Here is a 6,687-nt window from a genome sequence, read left to right as displayed (position 1 = left end):
ACCATGGCCTTATCTGTGAGGAGTTTGTATGTTCTCCCCGTGTTTGCGTGGGTTTCCTCCAGGTGCTCCGGTTTCCTCCCACACTCCAAAGACATACTAGTAGGTTAATTGGCTGCTATTGTTAAATCTAAAATTCTGACCCAAGTCAGCCTGTGGTGTCAAGTATATCTGGAAGCGCTTCAATCAGCTGGAGAGAATTGACACAGACCAAGTTCTGTATGCAAGGAATATTCTCTAGTTTATTGATACAAAGATACAGGTTTTTATAGGCTACTGAATAAATGAATCCTACGTCATATGCATACAATAGTTTATACCACTAGTTTATGAGAAGCGCTACTGATTAACTTTCTCACGTATTCTTGAGGTGTTTACTTTTCTCCCCCTTCTAAGGACAGATGAGCCTATTATTTCTTATCTCAAGGGGAGTTGGAGATATGCTATGTGCAACACCATGGATACAGCTCCCATACTACCAGCTGGATATGAAGCTCATTATTGTTTTCATAACTGGTTACATTCTTCAGGTGTTCTCTATTAGTTCAACTTCAAGGCCATAGGCTCACATATTGCAAAACTGCAAGTTAACAGAAAAATGAATAATCTCTTCTAGCAAATAATATTTCTATACAAGTTACAATAAAATGGCTGAACAAAGGCCTTATGAGGCCTTAACAAAAAATCATATTTAACATTTCCCATCTTTTATTCAATTTTCGACCCTTTCTCCTCCTACCTACCTAATCCTATCTATAGAACCACATTCTTAATAAGCAGGTACTTATACACATGTAGGAGGCCACATGCATAGAGTTGGTCCCCTTAGGAATCTGTCAACTCATCCCCCATTAATAAGCCTGTGATCCTCCCTGTCCTAACTTGATTTATGAGGAGATGCATTTTGGCAAATGTCCATGTCTAGAAAAGATGGTTTCTTAGAAGATGGTTTCTTAAAAGATGGTTTCTTAAAAGATAGTTAATGAGTCTATAGTAGTTCTGCAGGCCTTGCATGTCCTTTGTTCAATCTTTAGTAGTTTCTTGTTGCAAACTCTGCAGTTCTTTGGCTTTGCTAGTCCAAATAATTCATGACACTCATAGTCTGGTCAGGTTTCAGAAGTAATTTCTGTGATCATCAGAGGTTCGGGATTTTCAGTGGTTCCCTTTTTGGAGAGACAACAATCAAGTGTCAGTAACTTCTTAATCAGCCATATATTTAGTTTCATTATCACCTATTCGATCAACAGGATTGCTAAACCATTTGCTACTAATGCCAATATTTCCAATATCCAACATGAATCATTACTGACAACTTTACCAATGAGGTTATGCATCTGCACAAAGACATTTTCAGAGTTTACTCTACTATGAGTGCAAATTGTTGAGCACTCCTTCCCATATGTTTCTCACAGTGGCATAGGCAATATGTCACTTAACTGTCTGTTTCATACTGGGTTAGGGAGGCCTTAATCCCTACTTCAGTCACAATTATTCTGGCAAGACATATCAATACAATGAGACAGTCATTTCTATTTATCAGAACAAGACTCCCCTGATTTGAAGACTTTGCAGTGTTATGCGTGAATCCAGGTGTCTCTTTCCTGTACTTTCACTGCCATGGGAGTCGTCAACAGGACTTGATAAGGACCCTTGTATCTGGGTTCAAGACTTCTCCTGATGTGCTTTCTCACGACCACCCAGCCCCCCAGGGTGCAGTTTATGGGTACCTGTATCAAAATTAGGGTTTGCAATGGAGGAGAATATTTGACCATGTATTTCAGTTAGTTGTTTCTATAATAAGGCAACATAATTCAACAAATCACTATATACATGGTGTAGTTGCTATGGAAAATAACAGCCTGTTCTGTTTGCTGTGCCAAACAATATCTCATATGGTGTTAAACCTGTGTCTTTCCTAGCAGTATTTTTTACTGAGTGCAGGTAAACATGAGATCCATGGCAGACCTGTTTCAGCCATTATTTTCTGCATTTTCAATTTCAGTGTACCATTAAGGCGCTCCATACATCCTGAACTTTGGGATCTGTAGGGGGTGTGATAGTTTCTGGAATCCTTGCCCCGTAAAGTGTATCCCTCTGTCACTTACAATGACCTCTGGTACACCATATCATCAGATTACCTCATTCGCAATTTTCTTGGCTAATGCTTTAGCATTTGCTTTTCTATACAGCCATGTCTCCAGCCAGTGACTAAAGAAGTTGACACAGACAAGCACATTCTCAAAGCCCGAGCATTTGGGAAGTTATAAAGTCTATCTGTATCCTCTTATAGGGATATTATGTCTGGGGTGTGCTTTTCCATAGGACAGACTTACTCGGGTTACTTTGTGCACAGACTAGGCATTCTGCCACTAACGACTGTGCTGCTTGGGCGAACCCTGGTACTATCCATAAGCTGCTAGTGAGTACAACCATAGCATCTTTTCCCAGATGCACTTTCTCGTGTGCTATATTGGCCATAATGGGATAAACTACTTTTGGCAGACACAAACGCTGACCTTTACACCACTCCTTGCACTTCTAGTGCTCCATGTATTGCCCAAGTCTTTTTCTTATTTTCTGTTGCTTGTCTTTGCATAAGTTGGAGTGTGCTCTGGTCAAACAGGGGTCAGGGGGTCACCATGTAAATAGACTCCCCTTGGGGTACTGGGGCTATGGCGGCTTCTCGTGCGGCCTGGTCTATTTCACTTAGCTTCGGGGGTAGTATCTCTGTGTGTGTCTTCATCTTCATCACTGTTTGGAGGACAGCTGGAATGCAGTGAACAATGCCCTGGTATGTTCATCATATTGACTGGTTTGCTTGCTGAACCCATAAGGTCCCTACTTTTCCATACAGGGCCATAATCATGCGCAATTACAAATGCATAACTTGAATCAGTGTAAATATTTACTCTTTGTCCTTTTGCATATATGCATGCAAGTGTCAGGGCCTTTAGTTCAGCTTCTTGTGCTGACATGTGACTCGGTAGAGTCTGTTGAATCACTATTTCTGTGTGTGTGGTTACAGCACACCCTGTATACTGGACAGGATCTATGTGATAGTGTGAACCATCTACAAAAAGAGTGATGTCTGCATCTGGTAATGGTTTATCTTTAATGTGAGATAAAACCAGAGATTCTTGTTTCATTAGTTCTATGCAATCATGTTCAGAAAAATTTTGTTTGCATTTTTTTTTTTCCTTTCTTTCTGTTCAAGCTGGAATGGAATTCCCCCAAATCCCTAGGGTAACCCCAATATATACAGGTACTTCTCCCATCTTTTGAAACTTGCTGCAATAAGGCAGCAGGATTCAACATTGTGCACTGCTTAAGTGTAACGTTACTGGGAGTAAGCAGTGCTACTTCATTAGGATAGGCTTCAGTAAGGAGCATGTGGAATCCAAGGACAAGGTTCTTGGTTTCTGAGTTCCACAAAGTTTACACTCATTAGATGGAGTGTACAGTACAACGGTTAAGACAGATGTGGTAACTTTAATTCTTCTGGAAGAGAAACACTTAGCTTAAATAACCTGTTAATAAGCCACATCATCAGTTCTATTAGTGTATATAATAATGTGTTGGGCCACAATACTCACAAACACATTCCTGCATTGGGTGTAAACCCCTGTAGTCATGGGTTGCTCTTTTCTTTATTTGGTTGGGTTAAACTTTCATATTAGAATTTTCTAATTATGTATAATGATCTATACATTACTATGGGCCTGAGTCTGGTTCTTCCAAACTTGGCTTTCCTTTCTAGTCTAGTACACATCTACAGCGCACAGCAAAGGAAAATAACGTGCAATCTATATTCCTCCTGCTAATATCAATGAACTCCCCTCTCTGGTCTCCCTTGGACCTTTAAAAAACTTAAAATACAGTTTACTCAGATTCCCCTTGTCTGAAGGTCTTAACATATATCTGTGAACATGAGAGGCTCTGGGGCCTCTTGTGCTTCCTTTTTTTTTTTTTTTTTTTTTCTTCTAATAAAAAAGGAAAGGGAGGAAGAAAATACACAGTGCGCTCGGCAAGTGTTATATGTCACTCATTTCACAATAGGAGGGAATGTCCTTTGTGCTGTATATCTTCATACTTAGTAAATCTGGCCGGTAACAAATGTTTTGCTTGTGCTTGGTTTCTGTCACAACGTACGATACCGTTAAGGTAACTGGGTGTCCTAGCACAATATCTATACTCTTTTCAAGCACTAAAGCAGAGTAGTATGCAAGTGACCTTAGCTTGCGACCATGTATTTGTGTCAGTACTCCTTGTACATGTGCACTGACTTCATAACAAAATAATGTGAAAGGCTTGTCATAATCTGGCAAAGCCAGTGCTGGCGCTGAAGTTATTTCAGCTTAAAATTGGTTAAACATTTGGTTCTGCTCAGAGGAGAGTATAAATGGCTTGCTATGATCCAGAAGTGCTAATGCAGGAGCACATACAATTGCTCTTAAAGTCTTAAATCTTTTTCATTTCTGTAAAAATATAGAATTCCCATCAATGCATTACCATACCCACAATAAAGAGAATTATTTACAGTATATGCCAATTATAGCACAGTAAATAAGGGCAGTAAATGTCTTTACAAACACTGATTTACTCAAAACTGTAATGAGGATACAAATAAAAACCTTTTGCTTTCTGCACATACAGAAAAACCACCTAGTTCATGCATTTGCTATGCGAATAGCACATAAACTCTAATATCTCTTCCAAAACAAGGTAATCATTACTCAGAAGAGTTTACGTTATTTAAATCCTTCATTAGTTTATACTTATGTTTGTTGTGGTGCAAAGATGGTGCATTGGAAGTTAAATCAATGCAATCTGGATTGCCTAATGGGTCTTTGCAGCTGGAGACCTGTGAATAAAAAAACTTTTGCATAGAGATTAACATTTATTTACTAGGAATTACTGTAACTGTAACATGCGTGTATACTGTTATCAGGTAACCAGTGAACAGCTGCTAAAAGCTTAACTGTGACGCTATGCGTTCCATGCCTTGATTTCCTCAAAGGGGCAGTCCCTAATTTCACAAATAGAGAATGTCAAAATGACGAGACCTGGGCGAGTGTTCAAAGCCACTCCTTTCTTATCATCTCTTAGTACAGCCCTTTTAAATGACACTAATTAAATTTCCGGGTTTAGAAACATTCAATCTGGAATCTTGGTTCCAAGTATTCAACCATTTTAAAAGCAGCACTGTCTCATAAATCAGAGTACTCTCGTTAGACACAATACATTGTGTCTGTAAATCATTCAACATTTTCTCAACAAAATCTCTCTCCCGTGACCAAATATTCACACATATTTCTAGATTCTGTGATTTTCGTGTTCAAAGTAAAAATATATTCACTTAAGTCTCGCTCACAGACGACATTTTATCTCGTAACATTTCTTTAAAGGCATAACAAACCCTCCTGATTTCTGAGAACATTCATCAGCGCCATTTTAACACAGATAAAAACAGCATGTAAGCTCACTCCCACAATTCTCAACTTCATTAAAGAGAAAGCTATATTTCTGAACTTCAGAAACAAAATTATTTTGTTCAAATACAGAAACGGCTTGTTGGATCCCAGCCAGCTTTGTTCTGACACTAGTACTTATAGTAATAATGTACATTATTTACAATCTTGTCCGTGCAATCGGACCAAACATTTTAAAACTTCTTTTGTATCTTTTTAAAAGCTTATCATTAAGCAATGAATGTACAACTTTTTCAACCTTGAAACATGTCTCTTGTAAAAAACGGACAAGACAGACAAACATTGTGATTTAAAGTAAATCAAACATCTCCCTTATAGAGCACTAAGACAGAGAACAAACAATGTGAATTATCACGGATCTCTCTCACACGCAGTAAGACGGAGACAAAACTCACATACAGAGAAAGAAAACTTAACTGACATCTTCCAGCCTACTGCTGTGGAACTACAAGTCCCAGCATTACACTAAATACAAGTTAGCTTCAACATGTTATCATCAATCAGCACTCCGGACACATTTTTTTAATTTTACATACATTGTCAAAAAACAAAAAACAGTGTGCTTCTTATCTCAACACACTGAAATCATTTACACAGAATAAGGGAGGGGCACATTTCACTTATTTAGCTGCACAGGATCAAACATACATTTATAATATACAACCTACTTGATTCATTATTCAGCTTCCGATGCATTTAGCATATCCACATATATTTCGACTTTTCAGATCTCTTAACTTTCCTGTGCCACCTCAAACAATCTCTTGGGGTTTGATCTCAATACCCCTTTGTTCTTGTCACATTACCACTTGCAACACCTTTGTTTCTCCATCCACACATATCTTTGGCTATCCCCGCTTTCTTGAAAAATTCCCTGCAGACCTTCTACTCCCCCATTTCCTTTAGTCTTTGTGCATCATATCTATGAGGGAGCTGCTGTCATTTGTTTACTATCTATATTACTCGTATTGACAGTATTCTGTTGAGTCCAAATCGGGACTCTTATCTAGTTTCTGTGGGTTGTCCTTGCACTGGACGTCCCGTTCTGTGGACTCCTTGTACTGGATGTCCGTGCTAAATAGCTTCTTTGACAGTATCTGGGACGAAGGTCTTTTGGAAATCTCTCTTACACAATTTGGGCAGATTACAGAATCTCCCTTCTTTGATATACCTCTGGGGATGGTGTCTAAAATGTTCACTC

The 6,687-nt window shown here is 38.7% G+C and overlaps 1 long non-coding RNA gene across 1 annotated transcript; it reads right to left on the bottom strand.

The window, feature by feature from the left end:
• Positions 1-212: 212 nt before the first annotated feature.
• LOC142160031 (uncharacterized) lies at positions 213-6,135 on the bottom strand. The gene is made up of 2 exons (XR_012693007.1): positions 4,228-6,135; positions 213-3,509 (listed from the first exon to the last, which is right to left on the bottom strand). It is a non-coding gene; the product is annotated as an uncharacterized LOC142160031 (long non-coding RNA).
• Between the last annotated feature and the right edge of the window lie 552 nt (positions 6,136-6,687).

The sequence above is a fragment of the Mixophyes fleayi genome, chromosome 6, assembly GCF_038048845.1.
Source record: "Mixophyes fleayi isolate aMixFle1 chromosome 6, aMixFle1.hap1, whole genome shotgun sequence".
Taxonomy (NCBI): domain Eukaryota; kingdom Metazoa; phylum Chordata; class Amphibia; order Anura; family Limnodynastidae; genus Mixophyes; species Mixophyes fleayi.
This window is presented reverse-complemented; position numbering and strand designations above follow the sequence as displayed.